Consider the following 13636-nt stretch of genomic DNA (forward strand, 5'->3'; position numbering starts at 1 on the left):
ACTGATTTCTAAACTGAGAACACATTTTAAAAGTTTTTTTTATTTAATTGTTTTCGTTGATAATAAAAAAAGCTAAACTAAACACAAAAGTTGTCTTACCTCCACAGCTCTGGTCCAACTCACAGCCCAGTCCCTTCAGCAGGCCACTAAAGTCCTCTTTCAGGGTCTCTGGTCCTCTTTCAGGGTCTCTGTCGCTCAGGTGTAGTAGTTCTGTTCGCCAACAAGTTTCTTTCCAGCAAATTATCTGAAGCAGTTCAAAACTCAAAGAGTTAACTTTACACGGTTTGGGTTCACATGAGGTTTTCAGTCCATGTCCAAGTCCAAAGTGCAAAGGGAAGAATCAGAACCGCTGCGGCCCTTAAATAGCCTCGGTCCGGTTTCCATGGCATTTATTGACGTGCTTGCGTGCCTCCGTGCGTGCCATTAAACAAATACAGAAAGAGAGATATTAATTGTTTTGATCATATTTGTCAAATTTACTGTATATATTTATTTGATTAATATAGAGTTATGTTTAGTTCATTTGTCAGTGATCTGTTGTACAGCTATGAGTTGTAAACCTTACACAACCCGATATGTGAACACGTCGGTATTGGAGATTGGAGATTGGAGAGAGAGAGAGAGAGAGAGAGAGAGAGAGAGAGAGAGAGAGAGAGAGAGAGAGAGAGAGAGAGAGAGTAAGAGAGAGAGAGAGAAAGAGAGAGAGAGAGAGAGAGAGAGAGAGAGGTGCTCCTCCGTTGTAAATGTGTTGTTGGACAAATGTCTCACAACTTAACAGATCTGTTGAACACTGAAAGCCAAATGGTAAATTAAATAAACTCTTTTATCGGGCAATATTGTAGATAATTATGCTCTCGTTGTATTAATCACAACATTTACAGCGTTGTGTGCTTTACTTTGTTGCACATCTTGTTTTTTTTGTTCCTTCTCGCATGCTGTATAGATTTGCCCGATGAGCAACAAGATGAATTGGAGTCCAGACCTGGTGGTGAAGGTGGTGATGATGAATCTGATGAAGACTGGGCGGAGATGGGAGGTGGAGGGTGCGTAACAGCAACATGAATGAACTGAAGTAGAGACGGTCATATCGAAAGAGACAGCAGCAAGATGATTGGCTAACAACGTAATTGTTTCGTGGTGCTTATTGGTCAGAGGAGACCAGCTGATCTGCAGCAGTGTTTCCCTCCTGGTATAAATAGTGTTTGTTTACTTGATCATGTTATTGTGCTGAGCCCTAAGCCAGGACTGCGCATGTGCGCAGTGCTGATTTCACTGTTGGTGTTTGGTGAGAGCTTTTAAAGGTTAACGGTTGCTCTGTTGACTCTTTATCAATAGTTCAAGTAACTGTACATTTACTTTACATGTCGAGGTACTTTTACTCTGATGTCTCTGAGTTAATCTGCATGTTATGCTACGCCTTTTGGAATAAAACATTCGGAAAATCACAATGTTCATTTTAATTCATGCCTACCGTAATAGATTCACAAATTAATTGATGACAATGGAAAATAGGAGTTTTTCTTCTTCTTCTTTATTAGTTTCCCAAGATAACAGTAAACAGTGAAAGACTATGATCATATACATTTCTTTTGCATTTCTTCATCAAAATAATGTGGCTCTTCAGAAACATTGCTTGTTAAACTAGTATTTGCAAGTCTTTCTCTAATTCTTGGTGCATATTTACACAATGAATTTGATGCATCACAACAACAGAGGGAATGTTAACTGACTCTAAAACAATCATCACAATGCTCACTCCTACACAACGCTTTGATTGTCTAATTGTTAAGTAACTGATTTTATACGGTAATGTGGGTAATATCTAAAACGGCCAGTAGGTGTCGCCATCTCACCACTAGGGGGTTGTCTGCGCATTGTATCCATGCTTATTTGTTAAGTTTCTCAGAAGAAGAACAAAACCGAAGAGAGAGGAAGAGTGTAACAGTGAACAGCACCATCATTACACCGTTGTTATAACTGTATATGTGTATTGTTATCTGTATATGTGTATTTATAGGTTATAACTGTATTTAAGGTGTCTGCTGCCGTTATTTGGGTGCGCCCCGCCATCATACACGGACGGGAGGGCAACACTTGGCACTACATTCATGGTTGTGGAGTGGGTTTATTATTTGTCACATTGGTTTTGAGTTTAGAATCAATATACCTTTTATATATTTGATACAACCAGAATATGTGAACATGTCATTGTAACAACTTCCTCTTCAAAACGGACATATAAGTCACATAAGTCATCATAAGAATGAATCGTAAACATTACACTAACATGGTGATGTTAGTGAGAACCAGGCCTGGACTAATGGCATTTTCTTATGTACATTTAAACAGATGTACATCATTTCATGATTTGTCCTGAACATGTTACTTAAAACTAAAGAAAAACAATGGGTATAACCGTGTTCAGCAAATGAATTGATATTCTTACCACAAATTAAATCTACATATTTCTATCATGCTGTCAGGCCTGGACTGCCTTTAGAAGTCTACAAGGTATGTGCAGGCCTCTATGAAGGAGTTTGAAGGTGGATTCTCTTGGTTTTCATGCCAGAGTCCTCTTGAAGGAGCAACTCTGTTATCTCCATGTCTTGAAACATCTGCAGCATCTCCCTCTGCAGCTGGATGACAGACTCCTGCAACACCTGGTAGCGGATCACCAGCAGGATCTGTTCAGCCAGACACTGGTCAGCTATCTGTGGTTTGGAAAGGAGAAAGTTGGGGTGTCACGCTGTATAGGTCAATGTGACAACAATATCTGTATTTGATTTATAGCGTAACATGGTTCATACTGGAGTTTGTTAGAAATAATCTACTATAGATATTTAGCTGCCAACAAAATACAATTTTAACAGAACCTTCAAAACTAGAAAAAAGGAGATTGTTAATGTAGTAGGAGGAGGTGCAGATTCAAATAAGCGTTTTCTATTTAACCTTTTTTACATTAAATGAAATTTGTGATAAATGTAATAAATGCTGTGAGGCAGAACAATAAAATGTCCAGGATGTAGATTGCACTTACTTTGTAACAGGATTTCAGGTGTTTAATCATCTCTCTCAGGGTGTTCCCACAGTTATTTCTCAAAGTGAAGCTGCTGCTTGTCTTCTTGGTAGCATGGATGAAACCACACAATGCTGCTCCTCTTCCTCTTCCCTAACTTCTTGCTGTGTTGTCCTGAGTGTAAACAATCAATTCCATCTTAAACCTCAACATGGACTCTGCTGAAGTCTCCTCCTTTCTGATGGCTTCAATCTTTATCCAAAGGACATACCAAAATGAAAATGATACCTGGGCTGTTTTGATGAGGTTAGGAAATCCAACAAGGCTGCTCTGAGCCAACTTCAACAGCTCTTTCATCACAATGTATAAAAAAAGAAAACACAAATCAGACAATACAAGATCTAAAATGAACATATTCCAGGGAGTTCCTGTTAGGTGGCTGTGTTTGATTTCGATCAATCAGCATGCTAACCGGGTGGTGCATAAAGGTGCAGTGTGTATGATGTGTCGTCTTCTAGCGGTGATGTTGCAGATTGCAACAACTGAAATTCTCCTGTGTGCCAAGTGAGTAATAGAACTACATGAATGGCCCTTTCTAGAACCAGAGTTTGGTTTGTTCCTTTAGAAACGTGTAGTAAACCTGTATGTAGATATAAACGGCTCATTCTAAGGTAACTTAACACAACGAGTCCTATTTTCAGGTGATTATACTCTAAAGAAAGTGTATTCACCAGTTTAGCGCCTGTATCTTTCAGCCCCCCCTCCTGAAAAAAGCTTGCAAGACTAAAATATGCTTAGCTAATGCCTGGCTTGTTATGATTTAATACATGGATTAATGCACTATATATCATGCATTCCTGTTGCTCAACATCAACAAATTATTAAGTCACTACTTTATGTGATTAGTTCACACTTAATGGATCATCAATTAGGGAATGTACTTTTAGACCAAATTAGCTGGATTCAAATTCCAATTTCAATCAAACTGGGTGTCAGATATCAACATTAACGTTTATGTTCCTGAAAGACACAATGGGATATTTTTGGTCACATTTACAACCTATAGCTTGGAGCAGGATTTGTTTTTGTTTTTTATATTTGTGGTATTATTGAATTAAATTGAGTCTAGCCCTCAAACCAAAAATCATCTCAGGAGCCAAGTGACAAATTAGAGGAGAATGATTCAACATATACTTCATATGATTTGTTTAATGTACTGCAAAATGGATCGAGGAAATTAAAGAATCTCTACGTTTTGGGGGGCCATTTTGGAGTTATAAAACACAGAGATGATGTTTTCTTGGTGACCGTTGTAGTCATAAATCCGGCCAGGAGATTCTATTCATGTAAATTATAATTTAAGCGAAATGTAGTTTTATTTTGCAAATTAATATTCCTTACTGGAAATATCTGCAAGATCTTCAGCATTTTCCTACTCTTTTCTTTAGAATAACAATGTCTCTATTTACTCTGCTTTTATTTGTTGACAATAAATTAAAGATAACCAGAGCAGGATAATGATCTGTTTGTGCAACAAAGAATTCCTGTGAGCGAAGGATGTGACCAGGATCTTAATCGTTGCATGCAGTGGAGTTGTCATGCAGCTTATTGGACGTTAGAGGGGGGTATTTTCTGCTCAATTTGAGCACTTTTAGCACCAACCCAATGGAGTAAAAATATCATAGCGTGACAGATAAGGTTTCAAATGCAGTGCTTGTGTTGTGTGTGGGTATCTATATCAAGTTGTGGTGTTACGGGTGTGTTTGTTAGCGTTGGTATTCAAATAAAGACACAACATGTGCATTTATTCCAGATTTGTCAAGGTTTCATTTTCTTTTTCAAAGAGGTGCATTTGTACAGATGTCAAATACATACACCGACAGGGTTTCTCCATTTCTATAGAGGAAAAGGGTGGTGAGACACAGGGACTTGGTGAGTACAACAGGGCTCTCAAGTTTTTAAGACAGGTAAGAGTGACATATCCTTCGTTTCAGTTCAGTATTTGGTGTCACCAGTTAGCAGAGAAACATCTAGACGGACTGGTTGCTAGCCTCAGGGGCTGAGTGTTCAGAACAGGGGGGGCGGGATCAACTGAGCCACAGCCGACAGATAAGCTCCGCCCCCCTCCGTGGCAGTGGGCAGGGTCAAAGGTCACAAGCCGTACAGCCTGTCCCCTGTTGAAGTGTCGCCTTGCACAGAGAGGCAGAACAAAGATGTTCAGTACACTAAAGAGTAATTCAAGCCATCTCCAGCATAATACACACACTATCATAATAATAATTCATAGTTAATTGTCAATATTGACATTTGTTAATCATATCAAATAATATGTAATACTTGGTGAGTACAACAGGGCTCTCAAGTTTTTAAGACAGGTAAGAGTGACATATCCTTCGTTTCAGTTCAGTATTTGGTGTCACCGGTTAGCAGAGAAACATCTAGACGGACTGGTTGCTAGCCTCAGGGGCTGAGTGTTCAGAACAGGGGGGGGCGGGATCAACTGAGCCACAGCCGACAGATAAGCTCCGCCCCCCTCCGTGACAGGTAAGAGTGACATATCTTATAAACAGCCCACTATGTAAATTGATTGGGGTGAAACTAAACTGTTAAGTGGGCCTTCTTTCTGCCTGAGTTGGTTATCCAGCGCTATGGACATTGACGATACGTCAGACAAAAAAAGAAAGAAAAAAAAATGGACAAAAAAGGAATCCTGATTTAAATTCTGTTCACTTTAAAAAACAACAAAGTGCCATAAACACATCCTTTTTTCAAAACGAAAGTACAAACATCAAGAAACAAAGAGCACACATGCCTTATTTTTCTGATCGAAAAAGTCAAAGCTCACACACCAACATTCATTTTATTTTGTAAAATTGTGCAAGAAGCCAATAAAAATAAAAGACATAAGCAGTGTTCCTCAAGTGAGGAAGCTTGTCGTAAAAACTCAACAATGACACATTCTCTACATAGTTTTAAGTCTCCTGACATATTGAGTGCTACAAGGAGACCAAAAACACAGAAAAAGCTTCTGCACCAAAAATAATGCAAAAAATGCAGAGGTTTGTACGCACCGTTTTCACACCGCACGACCAGACCGGGCTGTGCCAAACGCCTGACAAATGAGTCCGCATTAGATCTCAAAATGTGAACACAAAACCTCTTTAACCGCACAGCTGGGTCGGTGTAGGGTGGGAAAGATTCCAAACAAACCCGAACATAACAAAAGAAGGGATGACAAGAGGTTTTCCGAGAAGAAAAGAACCAAGGAACCACCACCTCGGCCCGTTGGACCCAAGAACGCGCCTTTTCACCCCCTTTTTCATTCTCATTCTCTCTGTCTGTTTTGGATGAATGTTACCCCTAGGGAGGGTATCGGTCTGAGACAAAGGGGTTAGACCAAGCCCATCCTAGGACTAGAAAGTGCTGAAATATTATATTATAAGTCTTTTACATCTACTTACATGTGCATCTCTGTTGGTTGGTTGTTGTTTTTTAAAATCATTTTCTTGTTTTTTTTCTTTTTCTAAAAAAAAAAGTGGTCCCCACTAAGCGATCAGGGTCTATGATCTCACAGACAATTAGAGGAGAAAACACTCTGTTACACGCGCGCGCGCACAGGCAGACACACACACACACGCGCACGCACACACACACACACACACACACACACACACACACACACACACACACACACACACACACACACACACACACACACACACACACACACATGACACAATTGAACACAAGGTTAGCACACATACCACACACATGACACATGGTGCAGACACACACGCACACACACACATACACACACTAAGGAGACATGAAACCATCTCTCACACACACTCAAATTTAGGAAGGCCGCAGGGACTAAAGGGATAGAGAGGTGAGGGGAAAATTCTCCCTTGGGTTTGTTTCTCTTCACAAACATCCTCGTTTACAGATGTGACACACACATCGACAAACAGTAAAATACACACGCCATTAACATGAATGAGACACTGTAGTAGGACTTTAAACATACACTTGGCACAGCAAAGAGTGGTGGTGGGGAACACATGTAAGTATTGCACATTATGGAACATTTCAAGGGAATGAAAGGGTTAAATTTGGGGTTATTTGAACAAAATTAAAACTACAACAAACCCTCAAAAAATGTTGAAACCTTGCTGCGATGCGCCGTTGCCTCCACTGCATTCAGAGTGGGTCTACATGTCAGATGGCTTTGTTTCATCGTCTATTACTATGCATGCGTTTTCTATAAAGTATCAACACAGCGGTCGTTATAAGCTAGCAGTGAAAAGGAGACCAAACATCAAAAGATGACGTTAGGAGCAGGCAGCCCAGGCCACACTGAAAGGTAGCTAACGGTTGTTGAAGGTTAATCGATTGCTTCGCCTCAGGAGGAGGTGTGAGGCTGGCTGGCTGTGATTGGGTACCCGAAACAAAGTTAACGAGGTCACTACGGGAGTCGTGGCAACGAGGCAGACCTTGGCGGAGTCAAAATGTCTGCTGATTACTTCAGGTGCATCTGACATATGCTCGCCTGGAGCATGACAACAGAGTGTATGACTCCAACCAGCCAGACGTTGGAGGTTTTGGGGGTCTGATACTGCATATTTAGAGACACTTCCCTGAAAAACTAGCAACTGGTGTTGCAACTGCAATTTCTAAAGATTTAAAATGTAGTCCATGATGAGGGGAATAGTGTGAACTGGAGCGAGTTGTGTTCAGGTGTATTAGCTTCTATGTGCATTTTCCAGCATATGGCAAAATTCTATTTTCTCTATGGGAGGAAATGAGGAGATGTTTTGGTTGCAATGCGAGACGGTTATTATGATTTTTTTATTGCAGAGAATTTGAGTGGAATGTGTGTGTGTGTGTGTGTGTGTGTGTGTGTGTGTGTGTGTGTGTGTTCCACTCACACACAAAGAGAGTGCCTGAATATTGTTGTACTATTGCTTTCTAAAGTAACCAAAGTAACATCACTTTGGCTAAACATGGTTCTCACCTGACAGTAAAGGTGTTGATGGTCTGAGTGGCTGACAGGTTTGTTTAGATGTTTTTGCTTCTGCTTTTGTATTTTTTTGCAGGAAGGGGGTTGGACAACAAACATGTATGTGTGTGTGACATACAAAACACACAGCCACACACAGTTTGCAAAACATGCACGCACACACACACACACGCTACTATTTCTAATAGTAATAATCATGGCTGTTTCAATAAGAAAAGGAATAAATTAATATGTACTACTGTGGTGTTGTTGATCTGAGAAACCCTGTTTATTATTAGTACACGATGACCTCAAGCAGGTGCATGTCGCCGACCGCCTTCTCCATAAGTCTTTGGAAAGTTGTCGGGGCGCCGGTGACTCCCTGTGGCATTCTCTCAAACTGATAAAATCCCACTGGACATATGAAGGCGTTTTTCTCTTTATCCTCTTCTGCCATCGGGATCTGCTAGTAACCACTACGCAAGTCCAACACTGAAAACCACTTGCTTCCAGTCAAACAGTCCAAGGCATCATCAATGCGGGGCACCGTGTACTGGTCGGGGATGGTTCTTCGATTTAGTGTTCGATAGTCCACACACATGCGTAGTTTCCCGGTTTTCTTTCGGGCCAGGACAATGGGTGAAGCATAGGGGCTACTAGATTCCTTTATTAGCCCGGCGGCCAGAAGCCCTTGAAGGTGGCGTCGAAGGTCGTCTAGGTCAGTGAGCGATATGTGGCAAGATCTTTCCCTGAAGGGGGCATCATCCGTTAGCCGTATACGGTGTTCTGCCTTCTTGGCTAAACCAACGTCCCATTCAGCAGTGGAGAAAACGTTGGACTTCTCCGAGAGTTTCTGTCTTAGTCGGTCTTCATACTCAGTGATAATGGGGGAATCCCTGAAATCAAACAATGACACATCAATATTCGGGGCTGTCTCGGATGTTGGACCGGGTACCTCGGTCACCATATCCGTTACATATAGGTGGGCAATCATGGTACCTGGCGGGATGGAGGTGGACTTCCTAGACTCATTCCGCAACAACACAAGGAAGTTGTTCTTGTCCATCATTGTTGAGAATAGGACAGTGGGCTGCACAAACACACTTGGAGGCAGAGCAGGCGAGGAAGCCCGTTCTGTGATAAGAATACTATCTGCCAACCGGTGTTTTTCATGAACTTTACAGACAGCTATGTACTCACTGCCAGCCAGAACGACAAGGGGCCCAGGGCCGGACCACTTCACTTCAGCAACTGGGCTCTCATCAGGTTTGGCCTCCAGAGGCATGGTGACAGGAAAGGGGTGCACCGACTTGAAGCTCGGGTACACCCACTCTCATGGAGCTGAGATTACCTGCAACTACCTTGCTTGATGTGAAGGGTCTGACCTTGCGGACATTAGTGCCAACCAGAATAGGAATGTTGTCAGAAAAACGTGGATCGAGGCACACCAAGGCAAGTACAGGGATGGAGGTGGTGTTGCAAGGTGCCTTTTCGGGAAGCTCCAATTCAACTTGAATGTATCCTCTATAGGGATAGCTGCTCTCTGATTCACTGAGGCCCCAAATGTCTAACCCACTGACCCACTGGCTGCAATGGCACATGGGATAAGTGCTTGGCATACCAGCTGTCAAAGATTATTGTCACTTGGGATCATAATAATAATTTCCATCCACTTTCACCCAGGCAGTGGAGGGTGGGCCTACGAGTCCCTTGGGTAGATGGCTGGTCTGTACTTTTACAGCACTTCTCCTCACATGAGCGTTCTGGGGGTTGGTTCTAGTGATAGCAGCATTCCCTTCCCTACTGCTTATTCTCAGTTGTCGTTGAGCACGGATTAATTTCTGTATCACTTTTGGGTAGTTTTCTGGCGCCCGACATTTGGTAGCAAAATGCCCCTCCTCACCACAACGGTAGCAGAAGAAGTCACTTGCGTCCCTTTGAGGTGAGGTGATGTTTTTCCGAATGTCAGCAGTATTGATACAGTAACCCATATTTACACTCTGTGATTTGAATATAAAGAAGTTAGGCTTGTTTTGACAGTGAATACCAAGACAGTATATTGAGCTGAGTAGCTATCTATCTATCTATATATATATATATATATATATATATATAGATATATATATATATATATATATATATATATATATATATATATATATATATATATATATATATATATATATATATATATATCTTAATCAACAAATATCCAACTTAATAGAATGTTCTGTATTTGTGATTACTATTATTTCTTCCTTTATTTGGGTGTCTGTGAACCTGTGTTCTATGAACAGATAAAGGTGCATGAGAGAAGCCGGCTTTCAGATATTAAATAAATAAATAAAAAATACAGTACAAGCCACTCTCACCAAATCACATATGAATGACATGACATGTCATGCTTCCCTGGCTATTCTGAACCACAATCCTTTTTGCACAGCAGATATATGAGCAAGAGGGTCAAGCAGTATGTCCTCATTAAATGCATAAAGCTGCAGTATGTCCTATAAAAGTAAAAATAAAAAGTAAATGAGCTGGAACGTGGTTAAGACTCACGTGGGTAAGCTGTCCCACCACAATAGGTTCAACCAGATCAACAAAGTGGAGTGAAGAATGAAAACACTCTCAGGTCAGACTCTGTTATCTTAGTGAATTTATTTATTCAAGATAAACTCTACACAACATTTGTTGCAAAGGTTTCTGCTACAAGAAGACAAGGTGACAAATAGGGCCGTGCATGGACACTTGTTTGAGCTGTGTAGAGGTTTCTGTGTACAATGGCATTTGATCCTGTGAAAGCAGCTCAACCAGTCCAACTGCATACCTGCATACTCTGATGAAGCTTCGTCACTTCACTTCATCTGATGGAAGTTTATTCAGTTGAAGTGAACACAAAGCTCCTTTTCTACACAGACCTGCCGAGGAAAGAAGAGAGCTGCACTGAGGAAGTCCACGGCTAAAAGTTCAGTAAGTGGAGCTGTGATTGGTTGAAATTATGTCATTGATTGTTGTGAACGTGGGATTGTTTAAAGCTGCTTTCACACACGTCAGGTTGGGAAACAAGAAAGTCGCATGTGTGAGCAAACAGAGAAAAGCTGCTGTTAGTTTGAATGTTGAAGTTCAGATGAAGTGTTGCTTTGAATGATGACACTGAGATAGGTAGATAGACAGATACTTTATTCATCCCCAAGGGGACATTTGTTTGTCGTAGTAGCAGCGTACAGACACACACACACACACACACACACACACACACACACACACACACACACACACACACACACACACACAAACACACACAAAAAATAACAAGGATGAAAGATATATACAGCAAAATGCAATATGTACAACGAAACAGCAAAAGAATAGGGGGTTCAGTCTGATCTGGGGTCTGTCAGGACGCTTACTGACGTGGAGGGAAAGATATGGGTGGAGCACTAGGACCCAGCAGGGACCAGAGATCTCACCTGGCCCTTCTTTCTGCACTGTGTGGCACTGTGACCCAGCCCTTAAGCCATGACAAAAACAGGAGAGACACATTTTTTTTAAGTGTATAAGGTAAATGTATTAGTAAACCAATGACAAGTTAAAGACCAAGCGCGTGCCAAACAAAACATTGTGCTGGAAGAACGGAGATCCAGCAGGGACTGGGGCAGACCGGTCTTAAATACTCCTGGAGAGTGGCCAGGTGCTGCACTGATAAGCTCCGCCTACTCGGGACCTGCAAGACACACAGACAAGCCAGAGCAAAAGCACACAGAAGGCCCTGCTTAAAGCAGGAGGGCTGTCACAACTGAAACTGACTCCGTTTGCTCTCACCTTCTGCTTTCAATCCTTTATGTCCACAAGGTTTTATGTTCATTTCTTCTTCTGGTTTAAAGAGATTTAGTCCATTTTTATAGTGTTTGAATTAGGGCTGGGCACGTTAACGCAGCAAACTTTTAACGGCGTTAATTATTTGATCATGCGTTAACTCGTTTGTTTGTTTTTTGCATTGGGAAGGTCTTAATGCTGCCGCACACAAGTGCTGCACTTTAAATCTCTCCCAGACGGCGTAGTTCAGACCTGGGCATCTTACGGCTCTCCCAGTCCGGCCAATCAAAAAAATAAAAATAAATAAATAAGCCGGTAAATGCAATACAACGGCACTGCTTTTACTTTGAAGGCGATTTACGTATGCACGCGCGCTTCCGCAGCCTCAGCGACCGGCTTGTTGCCAACAGATTGAAGCACGCATTGTTATGTAGTTTCTGTCCTCAACGAGCACAGAGGCGGTGTCCAAATCCAGAGTGAACATTAATCGCGCATGCGCAAAGCCGCCGCCGAGATACCTGTCAGCTGTCCTTCACATCTCCACCTCATTCAACCAGACTTTAGTGCACTTGTTCAAGCCAACACAGACTGGACTTTTCTCACTGAGTAAGACAAACTGAACTGAACAAGATCAAAAGCACTTATTGCTTTTGTATAAAGTTAATCAACTGCTGGTCTTTAACATGCATATTTAAGGTAAGCAACAACTTGAACATGGACAAAAGAAGGAGTGGCTTGTCCCTCACAGGGACCCTTACTACTGAACATGGACAAAAGAAGGAGTGGCTTGTCCCTCACAGGGACCCTTACTACTGAACATGGACAAAAGAAGGAGTGGCTTGTCCCTTACAGGGACCCTTACTACTGAACAGACTGTTTATGTTGTTTCCTGACAAAAGGCAAATGTTTCTTCTTCAGCATGATATTAAGCTGTTTTACATTAGAATCAAATAGTCTATAACATCTGAAAATAAATACAATATTTAATTGAATGACCAGTCATATAGAAGCATTACAAACATAAAATACATAATTTTTTTCTTCCCTGGCATCTATTTTTGATTTATATACTTTTAACTTGCTGTTGCTCCAGAGTGCCTGTTATATTGTTCTGATAACATTACTTTAAAATAAAAGCGTGCAATACACTAGTTTTTACTTAATTATTGAATTTGCCGCATAATGCGATTAATCGTGATTAATCGTGATTAATCCCAGAGAAATCATGTGATTAATCAGCTACATTTGTTCAACTTCGCCCAGCCCTAGTTTGAATGTGTTAGTGTTTTCTTTAGTGTTCAGTTTTTCTCTCATTGATCACCAGGTTGTAGTCAACCTTTTACTAACTGATCAAATGGTGAAGTGAACAATCCGTCCGATGAAAACTTCCACATGTTACAATGTGACCACAGTGTTTCCTATTAGGACAGTTATATGTCATCCTACTGTTCTGTGTTTTACTGACTTCTGGACTCTGAAGGGAGATCATGAGGAGAAACAGCACAGCTCCATTTGTTGGAAGTTGATGATGAACAATATTTAACTTGTAAAACACTGTAAATGTATAGGATGAGCTTTTCAAATGATGTCTTTTGACATGTTGTTGAGGTGTTTAAAAGAAGGTAAAGTGAAGTTTGTTTCATCTCCAGAAATCTCAACTTTAACAGACAAATGTTGGAGATCAATTGAATAATTCTATGAAATAAGTGACATTCAATATGCAGTAGTTATGCAGTTTCTCTTACACCTTTTACATGTGTATTTACAACAAATATCTGTATTTAAAGGTATTTTGTTGTAGTAGA

Source organism: Taurulus bubalis (genome assembly GCF_910589615.1).
Source record: "Taurulus bubalis genome assembly, chromosome: 14".
Taxonomy (NCBI): Eukaryota; Metazoa; Chordata; class Actinopteri; order Perciformes; family Cottidae; genus Taurulus; species Taurulus bubalis.